Source organism: Tachypleus tridentatus, chromosome 8, assembly GCF_004210375.1.
Source record: "Tachypleus tridentatus isolate NWPU-2018 chromosome 8, ASM421037v1, whole genome shotgun sequence".
Lineage (NCBI taxonomy): Eukaryota > Metazoa > Arthropoda > Merostomata > Xiphosura > Limulidae > Tachypleus > Tachypleus tridentatus.
The window spans coordinates 100,940,599-100,966,262 of NC_134832.1; the positions used below are offsets into that span (position 1 = coordinate 100,940,599).

The 25,664-nt window shown below is 30.9% G+C and overlaps 14 non-coding genes across 14 annotated transcripts; all 14 read right to left on the bottom strand.

Moving 5' to 3' along the window:
* Positions 1-123: 123 nt before the first annotated feature.
* TRNAM-CAU (transfer RNA methionine (anticodon CAU)) lies at positions 124-196 on the bottom strand. Its single transcript has one exon. It is a non-coding gene; the product is annotated as a tRNA-Met (tRNA).
* Positions 197-2,042: 1,846 nt separating this feature from the next.
* On the bottom strand, positions 2,043-2,115 carry TRNAM-CAU (transfer RNA methionine (anticodon CAU)). Its single transcript has one exon. It is a non-coding gene; the product is annotated as a tRNA-Met (tRNA).
* Positions 2,116-3,962: 1,847 nt separating this feature from the next.
* On the bottom strand, positions 3,963-4,035 carry TRNAM-CAU (transfer RNA methionine (anticodon CAU)). Its single transcript has one exon. It is a non-coding gene; the product is annotated as a tRNA-Met (tRNA).
* A 1,849-nt stretch (positions 4,036-5,884) lies between these two features.
* On the bottom strand, positions 5,885-5,957 carry TRNAM-CAU (transfer RNA methionine (anticodon CAU)). Its single transcript has one exon. It is a non-coding gene; the product is annotated as a tRNA-Met (tRNA).
* A 1,860-nt stretch (positions 5,958-7,817) lies between these two features.
* TRNAM-CAU (transfer RNA methionine (anticodon CAU)) lies at positions 7,818-7,890 on the bottom strand. Its single transcript has one exon. It is a non-coding gene; the product is annotated as a tRNA-Met (tRNA).
* A 1,850-nt stretch (positions 7,891-9,740) lies between these two features.
* On the bottom strand, positions 9,741-9,813 carry TRNAM-CAU (transfer RNA methionine (anticodon CAU)). The gene has a single exon. It is a non-coding gene; the product is annotated as a tRNA-Met (tRNA).
* Positions 9,814-11,662: 1,849 nt separating this feature from the next.
* Positions 11,663-11,735, bottom strand: TRNAM-CAU (transfer RNA methionine (anticodon CAU)). Its single transcript has one exon. It is a non-coding gene; the product is annotated as a tRNA-Met (tRNA).
* A 1,848-nt stretch (positions 11,736-13,583) lies between these two features.
* On the bottom strand, positions 13,584-13,656 carry TRNAM-CAU (transfer RNA methionine (anticodon CAU)). The gene has a single exon. It is a non-coding gene; the product is annotated as a tRNA-Met (tRNA).
* A 1,847-nt stretch (positions 13,657-15,503) lies between these two features.
* TRNAM-CAU (transfer RNA methionine (anticodon CAU)) lies at positions 15,504-15,576 on the bottom strand. Its single transcript has one exon. It is a non-coding gene; the product is annotated as a tRNA-Met (tRNA).
* A 1,853-nt stretch (positions 15,577-17,429) lies between these two features.
* Positions 17,430-17,502, bottom strand: TRNAM-CAU (transfer RNA methionine (anticodon CAU)). Its single transcript has one exon. It is a non-coding gene; the product is annotated as a tRNA-Met (tRNA).
* Positions 17,503-19,355: 1,853 nt separating this feature from the next.
* Positions 19,356-19,428, bottom strand: TRNAM-CAU (transfer RNA methionine (anticodon CAU)). Its single transcript has one exon. It is a non-coding gene; the product is annotated as a tRNA-Met (tRNA).
* A 1,854-nt stretch (positions 19,429-21,282) lies between these two features.
* TRNAM-CAU (transfer RNA methionine (anticodon CAU)) lies at positions 21,283-21,355 on the bottom strand. The gene has a single exon. It is a non-coding gene; the product is annotated as a tRNA-Met (tRNA).
* A 1,848-nt stretch (positions 21,356-23,203) lies between these two features.
* On the bottom strand, positions 23,204-23,276 carry TRNAM-CAU (transfer RNA methionine (anticodon CAU)). The gene has a single exon. It is a non-coding gene; the product is annotated as a tRNA-Met (tRNA).
* A 1,853-nt stretch (positions 23,277-25,129) lies between these two features.
* Positions 25,130-25,202, bottom strand: TRNAM-CAU (transfer RNA methionine (anticodon CAU)). The gene has a single exon. It is a non-coding gene; the product is annotated as a tRNA-Met (tRNA).
* Positions 25,203-25,664: the final 462 nt, after the last annotated feature.

The following is a 25,664-nucleotide window of genomic DNA, read 5'->3' on the forward strand; positions in this document are numbered from 1 at the left end:
AATATGTCTGTAAGCCTCACTTACACTGACATATTATTCCATTACAGTCTTGAAAAATTCCTAAGCCTACATTCTCATATTCTCATTCATGTGATCATTTCCCAAGCGTCATTCTAAAGTGTGTGCCCCGGGTGAGGCTCGAACTCACGGCCTTCAGATTATGAGACTGACGCGCTTCCTACTGCGCTACCGAGGCTATGTCTATATATATATATATCACAAACAATCATAATTGACCATATCCAACAGAGTAAATAAAAATACATCATTTTATGTATGTTTCTTTTTTGTTTTCGAGTATTCTAGAAGTCCACGGAGCGGATAATTGAAAAGGTACTTCTTCACCAAAGTATATCACACGTGTATACATTTCCATTTTATTGTAAGAGCCTAAGGTGTTTTAAGAGCTCGTGTTCCACACTTTGTTCCTATCAATAGATAGAAGTTCCGAAAACCGCTCTTAAGAAAACAAAATCGTACAATTCAATAGCCAACGAAGTGCAAACTTTGCAAACTTTTTTTACGCATAAATGGTTATCCTCCTAGTTGCAAAAGAAAGTAGATGAAATCTTTATTTACATATCTCGTGTTGTTCATCGAAATGTTTAAACTTAATTTACAATTCCAAACGATAATTGTCGGAAAATGTTAATTCTGTGGCAAGTTGCATAAACAAGATAATGTTCAATCTTAATTAACCTGTAAGAGAAGTATATAACATAGGAATTGGAGTAACAAGTGAATAGTTCCATGCCTATCAAAACTGAAATTTGAAGTCGTGAATAAACTACACTGATAGCTTGATATTAAATGTGATGAAAATTTTCAAAACATACGAACAAAGAATACTAAAGAGAAACCTCCTGTAAATATGTGGAGTATTTGTGAACTGTTATAGAAATAAAAACAAAACTGTGTTGTTTCACTAAAACATACATAAACAGGTAGTGGTAAGAAGTTTTATAAAAAAAAAACGATAAAAGAAATATTTGGACGTGGTTGAAGGCCTCACAATGTAAATATGAAATTCCTTATTTTTACCATTTAATTTGGAATAGATTTTATGATATATTACATATAATAACGTACGAAAAGTTAAAAAAGAACGTCTAAAATTTGAAAATATATACTTAGGTGACTCACGTATATGAAGCCGTAAATGTTTGCCTTTCTCGTTTCATCATATTTATTAATAAAATATGGTAAGTGAAGGACAGGAATAAATAACACTTTAACACTAAGCGAGCAAAACAAAAAGAACAGTTTCTTGTAAGAAAATCTTCGTACATTTTAACAGAGAACTAGCACCATGAAGATAATGTTTAATCTGAATACCTCTACAAATGTAGTATTTATCATTATAACTTGAGTTACAATTCAAGGGTTTCATTTGTTTTAAAACTGAAAATGAAGTCGTGAATAAAGTACACTGAGAGCTTCATATTATGTGTGAAGAAAACGTCATAACAGACGAACATAGAATACGAAAGAGAAATTGCTTGTAAATATATATATGAACTATAACAGAAATGAGAGAAGTGATATTACATTAAAATACATAGTGTTAGGTAGTGGTTAAAATAATGTACGTGTAAGAAGGCCTCTCGACTTAAATCTAAGTTTTCTTATTTTTACCATTTGTTTTCGTATTAATTTCGTGATATACTAAATACAATTCTGTATGTAGAAGGAAGGAAAGTAAATTAGACTACAAACGTAAATAAATAAATTTATATTATCGATTCATTATATTTATTAACAAAATAGAGCAATCGACGAACGCGTATAAATTACACTTTAACAATCAGCCAGCAAAATGAAAACAAAGAGTTCCTTTTAAATAAATCTCCGTAACCTTTCACTCACACCTGCCGTAGAATGTAACCATTTTCATATGGGAATAGCTCTTAGACTACGTAATATGTCTGTAAGCCTCACTTACACTGACATATTATTCCATTACGGTCTTGAAAAATTCCTAAGCCTACATTCTCATATTCTCATTCATGTGATCATTTCCCAAGCGTCATTCTAAAAGTGTGTGCCCCGGGTGAGGCTCGAACTCACGGCCTTCAGATTATGAGACTGACGCGCTTCCTACTGCGCTACCGAGGCTATGTCTATATATATATATATCACAAACAATCATAATTGACCATATCCAACAGAGTAAATAAAAATACATCATTTTATGTATGTTTCTTTTTTTGTTTTTCGAGTATTCTAGAAGTCCACGGAGCGGATAATTGAAAAGGTACTTCTTCACCAAAGTATATCACACGTGTATACATTTCCATTTTATTGTAAGAGCCTAAGGTGTTTTTTAAGAGCTCGTGTTCCACACTTTGTTCCTATCCAATAGATAGAAGTTCCGAAAACCGCTCTTAAGAAAACAAAATCGTACAATTCAATAGCCAACGAAGTGCAAACTTTGCAAACTTTTTTTACGCATAAATGGTTATCCTCCTAGTTGCAAAAGAAAGTAGATGAAATCTTTATTTACATATCTCGTGTTGTTCATCGAAATGTTTAAACTTAATTTACAATTCCAAACGATAATTGTCGGAAAATGTTAATTCTGTGGCAAGTTGCATAAACAAGATAATGTTCAATCTTAATTAATCTGTAAGAGAAGTATATAACATAGGAATTGGAGTAACAAGTGAATAGTTCCATGCCTATCAAAACTGAAATTTGAAGTCGTGAATAAACTACACTGATAGCTTGATATTAAATGTGATGAAAATTTTCAAAACATACGAACAAAGAATACTAAAGAGAAACCTCCTGTAAATATGTGGAGTATTTGTGAACTGTTATAGAAATAAAACAAAAACTGTGTTGTTTCACTAAAACATACATAAACAGGTAGTGGTAAGAAGTTTTATAAAAAAAACGATGAAAGAAATATTTGGACGTGGTTGAAGGCCTCACAATGTAAATATGAAATTCCTTATTTTTACCATTTAATTTGGAATAGATTTTATGATATATTACATATAATAACGTACGAAAAGTTAAAAAGAACGTCTAAAATTTGAAAATATATACTTAGGTGACTCACGTATATGAAGCCGTAAATGTTTGCCTTTCTCGTTTCATCATATTTATTAATAAAATATGGTAAGTGAAGGACAGGAATAAATAACACTTTAACACTAAGCGAGCAAAACAAAAGAACAGTTTCTTGTAAGAAAATCTTCGTACATTTTAACAGAGAACTAGCACCATGAAGATAATGTTTAATCTGAATACCTCTACAAATGTAGTATTTATCATTATAACTTGAGTTACAATTCAAGGGTTTCATTTGTTTTAAAACTGAAAATGAAGTCGTGAATAAAGTACACTGAGAGCTTCATATTATGTGTGAAGAAAACGTCATAACAGACGAACATAGAATACGAAAGAGAAATTGCTTGTAAATATATATATGAACTATAACAGAAATGAGAGAAGTGATATTACATTAAAATACATAGTGTTAGGTAGTGGTTAAAATAATGTACGTGTAAGAAGGCCTCTCGACTTAAATCTAAGTTTTCTTATTTTTACCATTTGTTTTCGTATTAATTTCGTGATATACTAAATACAATTCTGTATGTAGAAGGAAGGAAAGTAAATTAGACTACAAACGTAAATAAATAAATTTATATTATCGATTCATTATATTTATTAACAAAATAGAGCAATCGACGAACGCGTATAAATTACACTTTAACAATCAGCCAGCAAAATGAAAACAAAGAGTTCCTTTTAAATAAATCTCCGTAACCTTTCACTCACACCTGCCGTAGAATGTAACCATTTTCATATGGGAATAGCTCTTAGACTACGTAATATGTCTGTAAGCCTCACTTACACTGACATATTATTCCATTACGGTCTTGAAAAATTCCTAAGCCTACATTCTCATATTCTCATTCATGTGATCATTTCCCAAGCGTCATTCTAAAAGTGTGTGCCCCGGGTGAGGCTCGAACTCACGGCCTTCAGATTATGAGACTGACGCGCTTCCTACTGCGCTACCGAGGCTATGTCTATATATATATATATATCACAAACAATCATAATTGACCATATCCAACAGAGTAAATAAAAATACATCATTTTATGTATGTTTCTTTTTTTGTTTTCGAGTATTCTAGAAGTCCACGGAGCGGATAATTGAAAAGGTACTTCTTCACCAAAGTATATCACACGTGTATACATTTCCATTTTATTGTAAGAGCCTAAGGTGTTTTTAAGAGCTCGTGTTCCACACTTTGTTCCTATCCAATAGATAGAAGTTCCGAAAACCGCTCTTAAGAAAACAAAATCGTACAATTCAATAGCCAACGAAGTGCAAACTTTGCAAACTTTTTTTTACGCATAAATGGTTATCCTCCTAGTTGCAAAAGAAAGTAGATGAAATCTTTATTTACATATCTCGTGTTGTTCATCGAAATGTTTAAACTTAATTTACAATTCCAAACGATAATTGTCGGAAAATGTTAATTCTGTGGCAAGTTGCATAAACAAGATAATGTTCAATCTTAATTAATCTGTAAGAGAAGTATATAACATAGGAATTGGAGTAACAAGTGAATAGTTCCATGCCTATCAAAACTGAAATTTGAAGTCGTGAATAAACTACACTGATAGCTTGATATTAAATGTGATGAAAATTTTCAAAACATACGAACAAAGAATACTAAAGAGAAACCTCCTGTAAATATGTGGAGTATTTGTGAACTGTTATAGAAATAAAACAAAACTGTGTTGTTTCACTAAAACATACATAAACAGGTAGTGGTAAGAAGTTTTATAAAAAAAAACGATAAAAGAAATATTTGGACGTGGTTGAAGGCCTCACAATGTAAATATGAAATTCCTTATTTTTACCATTTAATTTGGAATAGATTTTATGATATATTACATATAATAACGTACGAAAAGTTAAAAAGAATCTCTAAAATTTGAAAATATATACTTAGGTGACTCACGTATATGAAGCCGTAAATGTTTGCCTTTCTCGTTTCATCATATTTATTAATAAAATATGGTAAGTGAAGGACAGGAATAAATAACACTTTAACACTAAGCGAGCAAAACAAAAAGAACAGTTTCTTGTAAGAAAATCTTCGTACATTTTAACAGAGAACTAGCACCATGAAGATAATGTTTAATCTGAATACCTCTACAAATGTAGTATTTATCATTATAACTTGAGTTACAATTCAAGGGTTTCATTTGTTTTAAAACTGAAAATGAAGTCGTGAATAAAGTACACTGAGAGCTTCATATTATGTGTGAAGAAAACGTCATAACAGACGAACATAGAATACGAAAGAGAAATTGCTTGTAAATATATATATGAACTATAACAGAAATGAGAGAAGTGATATTACATTAAAATACATAGTGTTAGGTAGTGGTTAAAATAATGTACGTGTAAGAAGGCCTCTCGACTTAAATCTAAGTTTTCTTATTTTTACCATTTGTTTTCGTATTAATTTCGTGATATACTAAATACAATTCTGTATGTAGAAGGAAGGAAAGTAAATTAGACTACAAACGTAAATAAATAAATTTATATTATCGATTCATTATATTTATTAACAAAATAGAGCAATCGACGAACGCGTATAAATTACACTTTAACAATCAGCCAGCAAAATGAAAACAAAGAGTTCCTTTTAAATAAATCTCCGTAACCTTTCACTCACACCTGCCGTAGAATGTAACCATTTTCATATGGGAATAGCTCTTAGACTACGTAATATGTCTGTAAGCCTCACTTACACTGACATATTATTCCATTACGGTCTTGAAAAATTCCTAAGCCTACATTCTCATATTCTCATTCATGTGATCATTTCCCAAGCGTCATTCTAAAAGTGTGTGCCCCGGGTGAGGCTCGAACTCACGGCCTTCAGATTATGAGACTGACGCGCTTCCTACTGCGCTACCGAGGCTATGTCTATATATATATATATATATATCACAAACAATCATAATTGACCATATCCAACAGAGTAAATAAAAAATACATCATTTTATGTATGTTTCTTTTTTGTTTTTCGAGTATTCTAGAAGTCCACGGAGCGGATAATTGAAAAGGTACTTCTTCACCAAAGTATATCACACGTGTATACATTTCCATTTTTATTGTAAGAGCCTAAGGTGTTTTTAAGAGCTCGTGTTCCACACTTTGTTCCTATCCAATAGATAGAAGTTCCGAAAACCGCTCTTAAGAAAACAAAATCGTACAATTCAATAGCCAACGAAGTGCAAACTTTGCAAACTTTTTTTTACGCATAAATGGTTATCCTCCTAGTTGCAAAAGAAAGTAGATGAAATCTTTATTTACATATCTCGTGTTGTTCATCGAAATGTTTAAACTTAATTTACAATTCCAAACGATAATTGTCGGAAAATGTTAATTCTGTGGCAAGTTGCATAAACAAGATAATGTTCAATCTTAATTAATCTGTAAGAGAAGTATATAACATAGGAATTGGAGTAACAAGTGAATAGTTCCATGCCTATCAAAACTGAAATTTGAAGTCGTGAATAAACTACACTGATAGCTTGATATTAAATGTGATGAAAATTTTCAAAACATACGAACAAAGAATACTAAAGAGAAACCTCCTGTAAATATGTGGAGTATTTGTGAACTGTTATAGAAATAAAAAACAAAAACTGTGTTGTTTCACTAAAACATACATAAACAGGTAGTGGTAAGAAGTTTTATAAAAAAAAACGATAAAAGAAATATTTGGACGTGGTTGAAGGCCTCACAATGTAAATATGAAATTCCTTATTTTTTACCATTTAATTTGGAATAGATTTTATGATATATTACATATAATAACGTACGAAAAGTTAAAAAAGAACGTCTAAAATTTGAAAATATATACTTAGGTGACTCACGTATATGAAGCCGTAAATGTTTGCCTTTCTCGTTTCATCATATTTATTAATAAAATATGGTAAGTGAAGGACAGGAATAAATAACACTTTAACACTAAGCGAGCAAAACAAAAAGAACAGTTTCTTGTAAGAAAATCTTCGTACATTTTAACAGAGAACTAGCACCATGAAGATAATGTTTAATCTGAATACCTCTACAAATGTAGTATTTATCATTATAACTTGAGTTACAATTCAAGGGTTTCATTTGTTTTAAAACTGAAAATGAAGTCGTGAATAAAGTACACTGAGAGCTTCATATTATGTGTGAAGAAAACGTCATAACAGACGAACATAGAATACGAAAGAGAAATTGCTTGTAAATATATATATGAACTATAACAGAAATGAGAGAAGTGATATTACATTAAAATACATAGTGTTAGGTAGTGGTTAAAATAATGTACGTGTAAGAAGGCCTCTCGACTTAAATCTAAGTTTTCTTATTTTTACCATTTGTTTTCGTATTAATTTCGTGATATACTAAATACAATTCTGTATGTAGAAGGAAGGAAAGTAAATTAGACTACAAACGTAAATAAATAAATTTATATTATCGATTCATTATATTTATTAACAAAATAGAGCAATCGACGAACGCGTATAAATTACACTTTAACAATCAGCCAGCAAAATGAAAACAAAGAGTTCCTTTTAAATAAATCTCCGTAACCTTTCACTCACACCTGCCGTAGAATGTAACCATTTTCATATGGGAATAGCTCTTAGACTACGTAATATGTCTGTAAGCCTCACTTACACTGACATATTATTCCATTACAGTCTTGAAAAATTCCTAAGCCTACATTCTCATATTCTCATTCATGTGATCATTTCCCAAGCGTCATTCTAAAAGTGTGTGCCCCGGGTGAGGCTCGAACTCACGGCCTTCAGATTATGAGACTGACGCGCTTCCTACTGCGCTACCGAGGCTATGTCTATATATATATATATCACAAACAATCATAATTGACCATATCCAACAGAGTAAATAAAAATACATCATTTTATGTATGTTTCTTTTTTTGTTTTCGAGTATTCTAGAAGTCCACGGAGCGGATAATTGAAAAGGTACTTCTTCACCAAAGTATATCACACGTGTATACATTTCCATTTTTATTGTAAGAGCCTAAGGTGTTTTTAAGAGCTCGTGTTCCACACTTTGTTCCTATCCAATAGATAGAAGTTCCGAAAACCGCTCTTAAGAAAACAAAATCGTACAATTCAATAGCCAACGAAGTGCAAACTTTGCAAACTTTTTTTTACGCATAAATGGTTATCCTCCTAGTTGCAAAAGAAAGTAGATGAAATCTTTATTTACATATCTCGTGTTGTTCATCGAAATGTTTAAACTTAATTTACAATTCCAAACGATAATTGTCGGAAAATGTTAATTCTGTGGCAAGTTGCATAAACAAGATAATGTTCAATCTTAATTAATCTGTAAGAGAAGTATATAACATAGGAATTGGAGTAACAAGTGAATAGTTCCATGCCTATCAAAACTGAAATTTGAAGTCGTGAATAAACTACACTGATAGCTTGATATTAAATGTGATGAAAATTTTCAAAACATACGAACAAAGAATACTAAAGAGAAACCTCCTGTAAATATGTGGAGTATTTGTGAACTGTTATAGAAATAAAAACAAAAACTGTGTTGTTTCACTAAAACATACATAAACAGGTAGTGGTAAGAAGTTTTATAAAAAAAAACGATAAAAGAAATATTTGGACGTGGTTGAAGGCCTCACAATGTAAATATGAAATTCCTTATTTTTACCATTTAATTTGGAATAGATTTTATGATATATTACATATAATAACGTACGAAAAGTTAAAAAAGAACGTCTAAAATTTGAAAATATATACTTAGGTGACTCACGTATATGAAGCCGTAAATGTTTGCCTTTCTCGTTTCATCATATTTATTAATAAAATATGGTAAGTGAAGGACAGGAATAAATAACACTTTAACACTAAGCGAGCAAAACAAAAAGAACAGTTTCTTGTAAGAAAATCTTCGTACATTTTAACAGAGAACTAGCACCATGAAGATAATGTTTAATCTGAATACCTCTACAAATGTAGTATTTATCATTATAACTTGAGTTACAATTCAAGGGTTTCATTTGTTTTAAAACTGAAAATGAAGTCGTGAATAAAGTACACTGAGAGCTTCATATTATGTGTGAAGAAAACGTCATAACAGACGAACATAGAATACGAAAGAGAAATTGCTTGTAAATATATATATGAACTATAACAGAAATGAGAGAAGTGATATTACATTAAAATACATAGTGTTAGGTAGTGGTTAAAATAATGTACGTGTAAGAAGGCCTCTCGACTTAAATCTAAGTTTTCTTATTTTTACCATTTGTTTTCGTATTAATTTCGTGATATACTAAATACAATTCTGTATGTAGAAGGAAGGAAAGTAAATTAGACTACAAACGTAAATAAATAAATTTATATTATCGATTCATTATATTTATTAACAAAATAGAGCAATCGACGAACGCGTATAAATTACACTTTAACAATCAGCCAGCAAAATGAAAACAAAGAGTTCCTTTTAAATAAATCTCCGTAACCTTTCACTCACACCTGCCGTAGAATGTAACCATTTTCATATGGGAATAGCTCTTAGACTACGTAATATGTCTGTAAGCCTCACTTACACTGACATATTATTCCATTACAGTCTTGAAAAATTCCTAAGCCTACATTCTCATATTCTCATTCATGTGATCATTTCCCAAGCGTCATTCTAAAGTGTGTGCCCCGGGTGAGGCTCGAACTCACGGCCTTCAGATTATGAGACTGACGCGCTTCCTACTGCGCTACCGAGGCTATGTCTATATATATATATATATATATCACAAACAATCATAATTGACCATATCCAACAGAGTAAATAAAAAATACATCATTTTATGTATGTTTCTTTTTTTGTTTTCAGTATTCTAGAAGTCCACGGAGCGGATAATTGAAAGGTACTTCTTCACCAAAGTATATCACACGTGTATACATTTCCATTTTATTGTAAGAGCCTAAGGTGTTTTTAAGAGCTCGTGTTCCACACTTTGTTCCTATCAATAGATAGAAGTTCCGAAAACCGCTCTTAAGAAAACAAAATCGTACAATTCAATAGCCAACGAAGTGCAAACTTTGCAAACTTTTTTTTACGCATAAATGGTTATCCTCCTAGTTGCAAAAGAAAGTAGATGAAATCTTTATTTACATATCTCGTGTTGTTCATCGAAATGTTTAAACTTAATTTACAATTCAAACGATAATTGTCGGAAAATGTTAATTCTGTGGCAAGTTGCATAAACAAGATAATGTTCAATCTTAATTAATCTGTAAGAGAAGTATATAACATAGGAATTGGGTAACAAGTGAATAGTTCCATGCCTATCAAAACTGAAATTTGAAGTCGTGAATAAACTACACTGATAGCTTGATATTAAATGTGATGAAAATTTTCAAAACATACGAACAAAGAATACTAAAGAGAAACCTCCTGTAAATATGTGGAGTATTTGTGAACTGTTATAGAAATAAAAAACAAAACTGTGTTGTTTCACTAAAACATACATAAACAGGTAGTGGTAAGAAGTTTTATAAAAAAAAACGATAAAAGAAATATTTGGACGTGGTTGAAGGCCTCACAATGTAAATATGAAATTCCTTATTTTTACCATTTAATTTGGAATAGATTTTATGATATATTACATATAATAACGTACGAAAAGTTAAAAGAACGTCTAAAATTTGAAAATATATACTTAGGTGACTCACGTATATGAAGCCGTAAATGTTTGCCTTTCTCGTTTCATCATATTTATTAATAAAATATGGTAAGTGAAGGACAGGAATAAATAACACTTTAACACTAAGCGAGCAAAACAAAAAGAACAGTTTCTTGTAAGAAAATCTTCGTACATTTTAACAGAGAACTAGCACCATGAAGATAATGTTTAATCTGAATACCTCTACAAATGTAGTATTTATCATTATAACTTGAGTTACAATTCAAGGGTTTCATTTGTTTTAAAACTGAAAATGAAGTCGTGAATAAAGTACACTGAGAGCTTCATATTATGTGTGAAGAAAACGTCATAACAGACGAACATAGAATACGAAAGAGAAATTGCTTGTAAATATATATATGAACTATAACAGAAATGAGAGAAGTGATATTACATTAAAATACATAGTGTTAGGTAGTGGTTAAAATAATGTACGTGTAAGAAGGCCTCTCGACTTAAATCTAAGTTTTCTTATTTTTACCATTTGTTTTCGTATTAATTTCGTGATATACTAAATACAATTCTGTATGTAGAAGGAAGGAAAGTAAATTAGACTACAAACGTAAATAAATAAATTTATATTATCGATTCATTATATTTATTAACAAAATAGAGCAATCGACGAACGCGTATAAATTACACTTTAACAATCAGCCAGCAAAATGAAAACAAAGAGTTCCTTTTAAATAAATCTCCGTAACCTTTCACTCACACCTGCCGTAGAATGTAACCATTTTCATATGGGAATAGCTCTTAGACTACGTAATATGTCTGTAAGCCTCACTTACACTGACATATTATTCCATTACAGTCTTGAAAAATTCCTAAGCCTACATTCTCATATTCTCATTCATGTGATCATTTCCCAAGCGTCATTCTAAAGTGTGTGCCCCGGGTGAGGCTCGAACTCACGGCCTTCAGATTATGAGACTGACGCGCTTCCTACTGCGCTACCGAGGCTATATATATATATATATATATATCACAAACAATCATAATTGACCATATCCAACAGAGTAAATAAAAAATACATCATTTTATGTATGTTTCTTTTTTTGTTTTCAGTATTCTAGAAGTCCACGGAGCGGATAATTGAAAGGTACTTCTTCACCAAAGTATATCACACGTGTATACATTTCCATTTTATTGTAAGAGCCTAAGGTGTTTTTAAGAGCTCGTGTTCCACACTTTGTTCCTATCAATAGATAGAAGTTCCGAAAACCGCTCTTAAGAAAACAAAATCGTACAATTCAATAGCCAACGAAGTGCAAACTTTGCAAACTTTTTTTTACGCATAAATGGTTATCCTCCTAGTTGCAAAAGAAAGTAGATGAAATCTTTATTTACATATCTCGTGTTGTTCATCGAAATGTTTAAACTTAATTTACAATTCAAACGATAATTGTCGGAAAATGTTAATTCTGTGGCAAGTTGCATAAACAAGATAATGTTCAATCTTAATTAATCTGTAAGAGAAGTATATAACATAGGAATTGGAGTAACAAGTGAATAGTTCCATGCCTATCAAAACTGAAATTTGAAGTCGTGAATAAACTACACTGATAGCTTGATATTAAATGTGATGAAAATTTTCAAAACATACGAACAAAGAATACTAAAGAGAAACCTCCTGTAAATATGTGGAGTATTTGTGAACTGTTATAGAAATAAAAACAAAAACTGTGTTGTTTCACTAAAACATACATAAACAGGTAGTGGTAAGAAGTTTTATAAAAAAAAACGATAAAAGAAATATTTGGACGTGGTTGAAGGCCTCACAATGTAAATATGAAATTCCTTATTTTTACCATTTAATTTGGAATAGATTTTATGATATATTACATATAATAACGTACGAAAAGTTAAAAAAGAACGTCTAAAATTTGAAAATATATACTTAGGTGACTCACGTATATGAAGCCGTAAATGTTTGCCTTTCTCGTTTCATCATATTTATTAATAAAATATGGTAAGTGAAGGACAGGAATAAATAACACTTTAACACTAAGCGAGCAAAACAAAAAGAACAGTTTCTTGTAAGAAAATCTTCGTACATTTTAACAGAGAACTAGCACCATGAAGATAATGTTTAATCTGAATACCTCTACAAATGTAGTATTTATCATTATAACTTGAGTTACAATTCAAGGGTTTCATTTGTTTTAAAACTGAAAATGAAGTCGTGAATAAAGTACACTGAGAGCTTCATATTATGTGTGAAGAAAACGTCATAACAGACGAACATAGAATACGAAAGAGAAATTGCTTGTAAATATATATATGAACTATAACAGAAATGAGAGAAGTGATATTACATTAAAATACATAGTGTTAGGTAGTGGTTAAAATAATGTACGTGTAAGAAGGCCTCTCGACTTAAATCTAAGTTTTCTTATTTTTACCATTTGTTTTCGTATTAATTTCGTGATATACTAAATACAATTCTGTATGTAGAAGGAAGGAAAGTAAATTAGACTACAAACGTAAATAAATAAATTTATATTATCGATTCATTATATTTATTAACAAAATAGAGCAATCGACGAACGCGTATAAATTACACTTTAACAATCAGCCAGCAAAATGAAAACAAAGAGTTCCTTTTAAATAAATCTCCGTAACCTTTCACTCACACCTGCCGTAGAATGTAACCATTTTCATATGGGAATAGCTCTTAGACTACGTAATATGTCTGTAAGCCTCACTTACACTGACATATTATTCCATTACAGTCTTGAAAAATTCCTAAGCCTACATTCTCATATTCTCATTCATGTGATCATTTCCCAAGCGTCATTCTAAAGTGTGTGCCCCGGGTGAGGCTCGAACTCACGGCCTTCAGATTATGAGACTGACGCGCTTCCTACTGCGCTACCGAGGCTATGTCTATATATATATATATCACAAACAATCATAATTGACCATATCCAACAGAGTAAATAAAAATACATCATTTTATGTATGTTTCTTTTTTGTTTTCGAGTATTCTAGAAGTCCACGGAGCGGATAATTGAAAGGTACTTCTTCACCAAAGTATATCACACGTGTATACATTTCCATTTTATTGTAAGAGCCTAAGGTGTTTTTAAGAGCTCGTGTTCCACACTTTGTTCCTATCAATAGATAGAAGTTCCGAAAACCGCTCTTAAGAAAACAAAATCGTACAATTCAATAGCCAACGAAGTGCAAACTTTGCAAACTTTTTTTTACGCATAAATGGTTATCCTCCTAGTTGCAAAAGAAAGTAGATGAAATCTTTATTTACATATCTCGTGTTGTTCATCGAAATGTTTAAACTTAATTTACAATTCAAACGATAATTGTCGGAAAATGTTAATTCTGTGGCAAGTTGCATAAACAAGATAATGTTCAATCTTAATTAATCTGTAAGAGAAGTATATAACATAGGAATTGGAGTAACAAGTGAATAGTTCCATGCCTATCAAAACTGAAATTTGAAGTCGTGAATAAACTACACTGATAGCTTGATATTAAATGTGATGAAAATTTTCAAAACATACGAACAAAGAATACTAAAGAGAAACCTCCTGTAAATATGTGGAGTATTTGTGAACTGTTATAGAAATAAAAACAAAAACTGTGTTGTTTCACTAAAACATACATAAACAGGTAGTGGTAAGAAGTTTTATAAAAAAAAACGATAAAAGAAATATTTGGACGTGGTTGAAGGCCTCACAATGTAAATATGAAATTCCTTATTTTTACCATTTAATTTGGAATAGATTTTATGATATATTACATATAATAACGTACGAAAAGTTAAAAAAGAACGTCTAAAATTTGAAAATATATACTTAGGTGACTCACGTATATGAAGCCGTAAATGTTTGCCTTTCTCGTTTCATCATATTTATTAATAAAATATGGTAAGTGAAGGACAGGAATAAATAACACTTTAACACTAAGCGAGCAAAACAAAAAAGAACAGTTTCTTGTAAGAAAATCTTCGTACATTTTAACAGAGAACTAGCACCATGAAGATAATGTTTAATCTGAATACCTCTACAAATGTAGTATTTATCATTATAACTTGAGTTACAATTCAAGGGTTTCATTTGTTTTAAAACTGAAAATGAAGTCGTGAATAAAGTACACTGAGAGCTTCATATTATGTGTGAAGAAAACGTCATAACAGACGAACATAGAATACGAAAGAGAAATTGCTTGTAAATATATATATGAACTATAACAGAAATGAGAGAAGTGATATTACATTAAAATACATAGTGTTAGGTAGTGGTTAAAATAATGTACGTGTAAGAAGGCCTCTCGACTTAAATCTAAGTTTTCTTATTTTTACCATTTGTTTTCGTATTAATTTCGTGATATACTAAATACAATTCTGTATGTAGAAGGAAGGAAAGTAAATTAGACTACAAACGTAAATAAATAAATTTATATTATCGATTCATTATATTTATTAACAAAATAGAGCAATCGACGAACGCGTATAAATTACACTTTAACAATCAGCCAGCAAAATGAAAACAAAGAGTTCCTTTTAAATAAATCTCCGTAACCTTTCACTCACACCTGCCGTAGAATGTAACCATTTTCATATGGGAATAGCTCTTAGACTACGTAATATGTCTGTAAGCCTCACTTACACTGACATATTATTCCATTACGGTCTTGAAAAATTCCTAAGCCTACATTCTCATATTCTCATTCATGTGATCATTTCCCAAGCGTCATTCTAAAAGTGTGTGCCCCGGGTGAGGCTCGAACTCACGGCCTTCAGATTATGAGACTGACGCGCTTCCTACTGCGCTACCGAGGCTATGTCTATATATATATATATATATCACAAACAATCATAATTGACCATATCCAACAGAGTAAATAAAAAATACATCATTTTATGTATGTTTCTTTTTTGTTTTTCGAGTATTCTAGAAGTCCACGGAGCGGATAATTGAAAAGGTACTTCTTCACCAAAGTATATCACACGTGTATACATTTCCATTTTTATTGTAAGAGCCTAAGGTGTTTTTAAGAGCTCGTGTTCCACACTTTGTTCCTATCCAATAGATAGAAGTTCCGAAAACCGCTCTTAAGAAAACAAAATCGTACAATTCAATAGCCAACGAAGTGCAAACTTTGCAAACTTTTTTTTACGCATAAATGGTTATCCTCCTAGTTGCAAAAGAAAGTAGATGAAATCTTTATTTACATATCTCGTGTTGTTCATCGAAATGTTTAAACTTAATTTACAATTCAAACGATAATTGTCGGAAAATGTTAATTCTGTGGCAAGTTGCATAAACAAGATAATGTTCAATCTTAATTAATCTGTAAGAGAAGTATATAACATAGGAATTGGAGTAACAAGTGAATAGTTCCATGCCTATCAAAACTGAAATTTGAAGTCGTGAATAAACTACACTGATAGCTTGATATTAAATGTGATGAAAATTTTCAAAACATACGAACAAAGAATACTAAAGAGAAACCTCCTGTAAATATGTGGAGTATTTGTGAACTGTTATAGAAATAAAAACAAAAACTGTGTTGTTTCACTAAAACATACATAAACAGGTAGTGGTAAGAAGTTTTATAAAAAAAAACGATAAAAGAAATATTTGGACGTGGTTGAAGGCCTCACAATGTAAATATGAAATTCCTTATTTTTACCATTTAATTTGGAATAGATTTTATGATATATTACATATAATAACGTACGAAAAGTTAAAAGAACGTCTAAAATTTGAAAATATATACTTAGGTGACTCACGTATATGAAGCCGTAAATGTTTGCCTTTCTCGTTTCATCATATTTATTAATAAAATATGGTAAGTGAAGGACAGGAATAAATAACACTTTAACACTAAGCGAGCAAAACAAAAAGAACAGTTTCTTGTAAGAAAATCTTCGTACATTTTAACAGAGAACTAGCACCATGAAGATAATGTTTAATCTGAATACCTCTACAAATGTAGTATTTATCATTATAACTTGAGTTACAATTCAAGGGTTTCATTTGTTTTAAAACTGAAAATGAAGTCGTGAATAAAGTACACTGAGAGCTTCATATTATGTGTGAAGAAAACGTCATAACAGACGAACATAGAATACGAAAGAGAAATTGCTTGTAAATATATATATGAACTATAACAGAAATGAGAGAAGTGATATTACATTAAAATACATAGTGTTAGGTAGTGGTTAAAATAATGTACGTGTAAGAAGGCCTCTCGACTTAAATCTAAGTTTTCTTATTTTTACCATTTGTTTTCGTATTAATTTCGTGATATACTAAATACAATTCTGTATGTAGAAGGAAGGAAAGTAAATTAGACTACAAACGTAAATAAATAAATTTATATTATCGATTCATTATATTTATTAACAAAATAGAGCAATCGACGAACGCGTATAAATTACACTTTAACAATCAGCCAGCAAAATGAAAACAAAGAGTTCCTTTTAAATAAATCTCCGTAACCTTTCACTCACACCTGCCGTAGAATGTAACCATTTTCATATGGGAATAGCTCTTAGACTACGTAATATGTCTGTAAGCCTCACTTACACTGACATATTATTCCATTACAGTCTTGAAAAATTCCTAAGCCTACATTCTCATATTCTCATTCATGTGATCATTTCCCAAGCGTCATTCTAAAAGTGTGTGCCCCGGGTGAGGCTCGAACTCACGGCCTTCAGATTATGAGACTGACGCGCTTCCTACTGCGCTACCGAGGCTATGTCTATATATATATATATCACAAACAATCATAATTGACCATATCCAACAGAGTAAATAAAAAATACATCATTTTATGTATGTTTCTTTTTTGTTTTTCGAGTATTCTAGAAGTCCACGGAGCGGATAATTGAAAAGGTACTTCTTCACCAAAGTATATCACACGTGTATACATTTCCATTTTTATTGTAAGAGCCTAAGGTGTTTTTAAGAGCTCGTGTTCCACACTTTGTTCCTATCCAATAGATAGAAGTTCCGAAAACCGCTCTTAAGAAAACAAAATCGTACAATTCAATAGCCAACGAAGTGCAAACTTTGCAAACTTTTTTTTACGCATAAATGGTTATCCTCCTAGTTGCAAAAGAAAGTAGATGAAATCTTTATTTACATATCTCGTGTTGTTCATCGAAATGTTTAAACTTAATTTACAATTCCAAACGATAATTGTCGGAAAATGTTAATTCTGTGGCAAGTTGCATAAACAAGATAATGTTCAATCTTAATTAACCTGTAAGAGAAGTATATAACATAGGAATTGGAGTAACAAGTGAATAGTTCCATGCCTATCAAAACTGAAATTTGAAGTCGTGAATAAACTACACTGATAGCTTGATATTAAATGTGATGAAAATTTTCAAAACATACGAACAAAGAATACTAAAGAGAAACCTCCTGTAAATATGTGGAGTATTTGTGAACTGTTATAGAAATAAAAACAAAAACTGTGTTGTTTCACTAAAACATACATAAACAGGTAGTGGTAAGAAGTTTTATAAAAAAAAACGATAAAAGAAATATTTGGACGTGGTTGAAGGCCTCACAATGTAAATATGAAATTCCTTATTTTTACCATTTAATTTGGAATAGATTTTATGATATATTACATATAATAACGTACGAAAAGTTAAAAAAGAACGTCTAAAATTTGAAAATATATACTTAGGTGACTCACGTATATGAAGCCGTAAATGTTTGCCTTTCTCGTTTCATCATATTTATTAATAAAATATGGTAAGTGAAGGACAGGAATAAATAACACTTTAACACTAAGCGAGCAAAACAAAAAAGAACAGTTTCTTGTAAGAAAATCTTCGTACATTTTAACAGAGAACTAGCACCATGAAGATAATGTTTAATCTGAATACCTCTACAAATGTAGTATTTATCATTATAACTTGAGTTACAATTCAAGGGTTTCATTTGTTTTAAAACTGAAAATGAAGTCGTGAATAAAGTACACTGAGAGCTTCATATTATGTGTGAAGAAAACGTCATAACAGACGAACATAGAATACGAAAGAGAAATTGCTTGTAAATATATATATGAACTATAACAGAAATGAGAGAAGTGATATTACATTAAAATACATAGTGTTAGGTAGTGGTTAAAATAATGTACGTGTAAGAAGGCCTCTCGACTTAAATCTAAGTTTTCTTATTTTTACCATTTGTTTTCGTATTAATTTCGTGATATACTAAATACAATTCTGTATGTAGAAGGAAGGAAAGTAAATTAGACTACAAACGTAAATAAATAAATTTATATTATCGATTCATTATATTTATTAACAAAATAGAGCAATCGACGAACGCGTATAAATTACACTTTAACAATCAGCCAGCAAAATGAAAACAAAGAGTTCCTTTTAAATAAATCTCCGTAACCTTTCACTCACACCTGCCGTAGAATGTAACCATTTTCATATGGGAATAGCTCTTAGACTACGTAATATGTCTGTAAGCCTCACTTACACTGACATATTATTCCATTACGGTCTTGAAAAATTCCTAAGCCTACATTCTCATATTCTCATTCATGTGATCATTTCCCAAGCGTCATTCTAAAAGTGTGTGCCCCGGGTGAGGCTCGAACTCACGGCCTTCAGATTATGAGACTGACGCGCTTCCTACTGCGCTACCGAGGCTATGTCTATATATATATATATATCACAAACAATCATAATTGACCATATCCAACAGAGTAAATAAAAAATACATCATTTTATGTATGTTTCTTTTTTGTTTTTCGAGTATTCTAGAAGTCCACGGAGCGGATAATTGAAAAGGTACTTCTTCACCAAAGTATATCACACGTGTATACATTTCCATTTTTATTGTAAGAGCCTAAGGTGTTTTTAAGAGCTCGTGTTCCACACTTTGTTCCTATCCAATAGATAGAAGTTCCGAAAACCGCTCTTAAGAAAACAAAATCGTACAATTCAATAGCCAACGAAGTGCAAACTTTGCAAACTTTTTTTTACGCATAAATGGTTATCCTCCTAGTTGCAAAAGAAAGTAGATGAAATCTTTATTTACATATCTCGTGTTGTTCATCGAAATGTTTAAACTTAATTTACAATTCCAAACGATAATTGTCGGAAAATGTTAATTCTGTGGCAAGTTGCATAAACAAGATAATGTTCAATCTTAATTAATCTGTAAGAGAAGTATATAACATAGGAATTGGAGTAACAAGTGAATAGTTCCATGCCTATCAAAACTGAAATTTGAAGTCGTGAATAAACTACACTGATAGCTTGATATTAAATGTGATGAAAATTTTCAAAACATACGAACAAAGAATACTAAAGAGAAACCTCCTGTAAATATGTGGAGTATTTGTGAACTGTTATAGAAATAAAAACAAAAACTGTGTTGTTTCACTAAAACATACATAAACAGGTAGTGGTAAGAAGTTTTATAAAAAAAAACGATAAAAGAAATATTTGGACGTGGTTGAAGGCCTCACAATGTAAATATGAAATTCCTTATTTTTACCATTTAATTTGGAATAGATTTTATGATATATTACATATAATAACGTACGAAAAGTTAAAAAAGAACGTCTAAAATTTGAAAATATATACTTAGGTGACTCACGTATATGAAGCCGTAAATGTTTGCCTTTCTCGTTTCATCATATTTATTAATAAAATATGGTAAGTGAAGGACAGGAATAAATAACACTTTAACACTAAGCGAGCAAAACAAAAAAGAACAGTTTCTTGTAAGAAAATCTTCGTACATTTTAACAGAGAACTAGCACCATGAAGATAATGTTTAATCTGAATACCTCTACAAATGTAGTATTTATCATTATAACTTGAGTTACAATTCAAGGGTTTCATTTGTTTTAAAACTGAAAATGAAGTCGTGAATAAAGTACACTGAGAGCTTCATATTATGTGTGAAGAAAACGTCATAACAGACGAACATAGAATACGAAAGAGAAATTGCTTGTAAATATATATATGAACTATAACAGAAATGAGAGAAGTGATATTACATTAAAATACATAGTGTTAGGTAGTGGTTAAAATAATGTACGTGTAAGAAGGCCTCTCGACTTAAATCTAAGTTTTCTTATTTTTACCATTTGTTTTCGTATTAATTTCGTGATATACTAAATACAATTCTGTATGTAGAAGGAAGGAAAGTAAATTAGACTACAAACGTAAATAAATAAATTTATATTATCGATTCATTATATTTATTAACAAAATAGAGCAATCGACGAACGCGTATAAATTACACTTTAACAATCAGCCAGCAAAATGAAAACAAAGAGTTCCTTTTAAATAAATCTCCGTAACCTTTCACTCACACCTGCCGTAGAATGTAACCATTTTCATATGGGAATAGCTCTTAGACTACGTAATATGTCTGTAAGCCTCACTTACACTGACATATTATTCCATTACAGTCTTGAAAAATTCCTAAGCCTACATTCTCATATTCTCATTCATGTGATCATTTCCCAAGCGTCATTCTAAAGTGTGTGCCCCGGGTGAGGCTCGAACTCACGGCCTTCAGATTATGAGACTGACGCGCTTCCTACTGCGCTACCGAGGCTATGTATATATATATATATATCACAAACAATCATAATTGACCATATCCAACAGAGTAAATAAAAAATACATCATTTTATGTATGTTTCTTTTTTGTTTTCGAGTATTCTAGAAGTCCACGGAGCGGATAATTGAAAAGGTACTTCTTCACCAAAGTATATCACACGTGTATACATTTCCATTTTATTGTAAGAGCCTAAGGTGTTTTAAGAGCTCGTGTTCCACACTTTGTTCCTATCAATAGATAGAAGTTCCGAAAACCGCTCTTAAGAAAACAAAATCGTACAATTCAATAGCCAACGAAGTGCAAACTTTGCAAACTTTTTTTTACGCATAAATGGTTATCCTCCTAGTTGCAAAAGAAAGTAGATGAAATCTTTATTTACATATCTCGTGTTGTTCATCGAAATGTTTAAACTTAATTTACAATTCCAAACGATAATTGTCGGAAAATGTTAATTCTGTGGCAAGTTGCATAAACAAGATAATGTTCAATCTTAATTAATCTGTAAGAGAAGTATATAACATAGGAATTGGAGTAACAAGTGAATAGTTCCATGCCTATCAAAACTGAAATTTGAAGTCGTGAATAAACTACACTGATAGCTTGATATTAAATGTGATGAAAATTTTCAAAACATACGAACAAAGAATACTAAAGAGAAACCTCCTGTAAATATGTGGAGTATTTGTGAACTGTTATAGAAATAAAAACAAAAACTGTGTTGTTTCACTAAAACATACATAAACAGGTAGTGGTAAGAAGTTTTATAAAAAAAAACGATAAAAGAAATATTTGGACGTGGTTGAAGGCCTCACAATGTAAATATGAAATTCCTTATTTTTACCATTTAATTTGGAATAGATTTTATGATATATTACATATAATAACGTACGAAAAGTTAAAAAAGAACGTCTAAAATTTGAAAATATATACTTAGGTGACTCACGTATATGAAGCCGTAAATGTTTGCCTTTCTCGTTTCATCATATTTATTAATAAAATATGGTAAGTGAAGGACAGGAATAAATAACACTTTAACACTAAGCGAGCAAAACAAAAAGAACAGTTTCTTGTAAGAAAATCTTCGTACATTTTAACAGAGAACTAGCACCATGAAGATAATGTTTAATCTGAATACCTCTACAAATGTAGTATTTATCATTATAACTTGAGTTACAATTCAAGGGTTTCATTTGTTTTAAAACTGAAAATGAAGTCGTGAATAAAGTACACTGAGAGCTTCATATTATGTGTGAAGAAAACGTCATAACAGACGAACATAGAATACGAAAGAGAAATTGCTTGTAAATATATATATGAACTATAACAGAAATGAGAGAAGTGATATTACATTAAAATACATAGTGTTAGGTAGTGGTTAAAATAATGTACGTGTAAGAAGGCCTCTCGACTTAAATCTAAGTTTTCTTATTTTTACCATTTGTTTTCGTATTAATTTCGTGATATACTAAATACAATTCTGTATGTAGAAGGAAGGAAAGTAAATTAGACTACAAACGTAAATAAATAAATTTATATTATCGATTCATTATATTTATTAACAAAATAGAGCAATCGACGAACGCGTATAAATTACACTTTAACAATCAGCCAGCAAAATGAAAACAAAGAGTTCCTTTTAAATAAATCTCCGTAACCTTTCACTCACACCTGCCGTAGAATGTAACCATTTTCATATGGGAATAGCTCTTAGACTACGTAATATGTCTGTAAGCCTCACTTACACTGACATATTATTCCATTACGGTCTTGAAAAATTCCTAAGCCTACATTCTCATATTCTCATTCATGTGATCATTTCCCAAGCGTCATTCTAAAAGTGTGTGCCCCGGGTGAGGCTCGAACTCACGGCCTTCAGATTATGAGACTGACGCGCTTCCTACTGCGCTACCGAGGCTATGTCTATATATATATATATCACAAACAATCATAATTGACCATATCCAACAGAGTAAATAAAAAATACATCATTTTATGTATGTTTCTTTTTTTGTTTTCGAGTATTCTAGAAGTCCACGGAGCGGATAATTGAAAAGGTACTTCTTCACCAAAGTATATCACACGTGTATACATTTCCATTTTTATTGTAAGAGCCTAAGGTGTTTTTAAGAGCTCGTGTTCCACACTTTGTTCCTATCCAATAGATAGAAGTTCCGAAAACCGCTCTTAAGAAAACAAAATCGTACAATTCAATAGCCAACGAAGTGCAAACTTTGCAAACTTTTTTTTACGCATAAATGGTTATCCTCCTAGTTGCAAAAGAAAGTAGATGAAATCTTTATTTACATATCTCGTGTTGTTCATCGAAATGTTTAAACTTAATTTACAATTCCAAACGATAATTGTCGGAAAATGTTAATTCTGTGGCAAGTTGCATAAACAAGATAATGTTCAATCTTAATTAATCTGTAAGAGAAGTATATAACATAGGAATTGGAGTAACAAGTGAATAGTTCCATGCCTATCAAAACTGAAATTTGAAGTCGTGAATAAACTACACTGATAGCTTGATATTAAATGTGATGAAAATTTTCAAAACATACGAACAAAGAATACTAAAGAGAAACCTCCTGTAAATATGTGGAGTATTTGTGAACTGTTATAGAAATAAAAACAAAAACTGTGTTGTTTCACTAAAACATACATAAACAGGTAGTGGTAAGAAGTTTTATAAAAAAAAACGATAAAAGAAATATTTGGACGTGGTTGAAGGCCTCACAATGTAAATATGAAATTCCTTATTTTTACCATTTAATTTGGAATAGATTTTATGATATATTACATATAATAACGTACGAAAAGTTAAAAAAGAACGTCTAAAATTTGAAAATATATACTTAGGTGACTCACGTATATGAAGCCGTAAATGTTTGCCTTTCTCGTTTCATCATATTTATTAATAAAATATGGTAAGTGAAGGACAGGAATAAATAACACTTTAACACTAAGCGAGCAAAACAAAAAAGAACAGTTTCTTGTAAGAAAATCTTCGTACATTTTAACAGAGAACTAGCACCATGAAGATAATGTTTAATCTGAATACCTCTACAAATGTAGTATTTATCATTATAACTTGAGTTACAATTCAAGGGTTTCATTTGTTTTAAAACTGAAAATGAAGTCGTGAATAAAGTACACTGAGAGCTTCATATTATGTGTGAAGAAAACGTCATAACAGACGAACATAGAATACGAAAGAGAAATTGCTTGTAAATATATATATGAACTATAACAGAAATGAGAGAAGTGATATTACATTAAAATACATAGTGTTAGGTAGTGGTTAAAATAATGTACGTGTAAGAAGGCCTCTCGACTTAAATCTAAGTTTTCTTATTTTTACCATTTGTTTTCGTATTAATTTCGTGATATACTAAATACAATTCTGTATGTAGAAGGAAGGAAAGTAAATTAGACTACAAACGTAAATAAATAAATTTATATTATCGATTCATTATATTTATTAACAAAATAGAGCAATCGACGAACGCGTATAAATTACACTTTAACAATCAGCCAGCAAAATGAAAACAAAGAGTTCCTTTTAAATAAATCTCCGTAACCTTTCACTCACACCTGCCGTAGAATGTAACCATTTTCATATGGGAATAGCTCTTAGACTACGTAATATGTCTGTAAGCCTCACTTACACTGACATATTATTCCATTACGGTCTTGAAAAATTCCTAAGCCTACATTCTCATATTCTCATTCATGTGATCATTTCCCAAGCGTCATTCTAAAAGTGTGTGCCCCGGGTGAGGCTCGAACTCACGGCCTTCAGATTATGAGACTGACGCGCTTCCTACTGCGCTACCGAGGCTATGTATATATATATATATATATATATCACAAACAATCATAATTGACCATATCCAACAGAGTAAATAAAAAATACATCATTTTATGTATGTTTCTTTTTTTTGTTTTCGAGTATTCTAGAAGTCCACGGAGCGGATAATTGAAAAGGTACTTCTTCACCAAAGTATATCACACGTGTATACATTTCCATTTTTATTGTAAGAGCCTAAGGTGTTTTTAAGAGCTCGTGTTCCACACTTTGTTCCTATCCAATAGATAGAAGTTCCGAAAACCGCTCTTAAGAAAACAAAATCGTACAATTCAATAGCCAACGAAGTGCAAACTTTGCAAACTTTTTTTTACGCATAAATGGTTATCCTCCTAGTTGCAAAAGAAAGTAGATGAAATCTTTATTTACATATCTCGTGTTGTTCATCGAAATGTTTAAACTTAATTTACAATTCCAAACGATAATTGTCGGAAA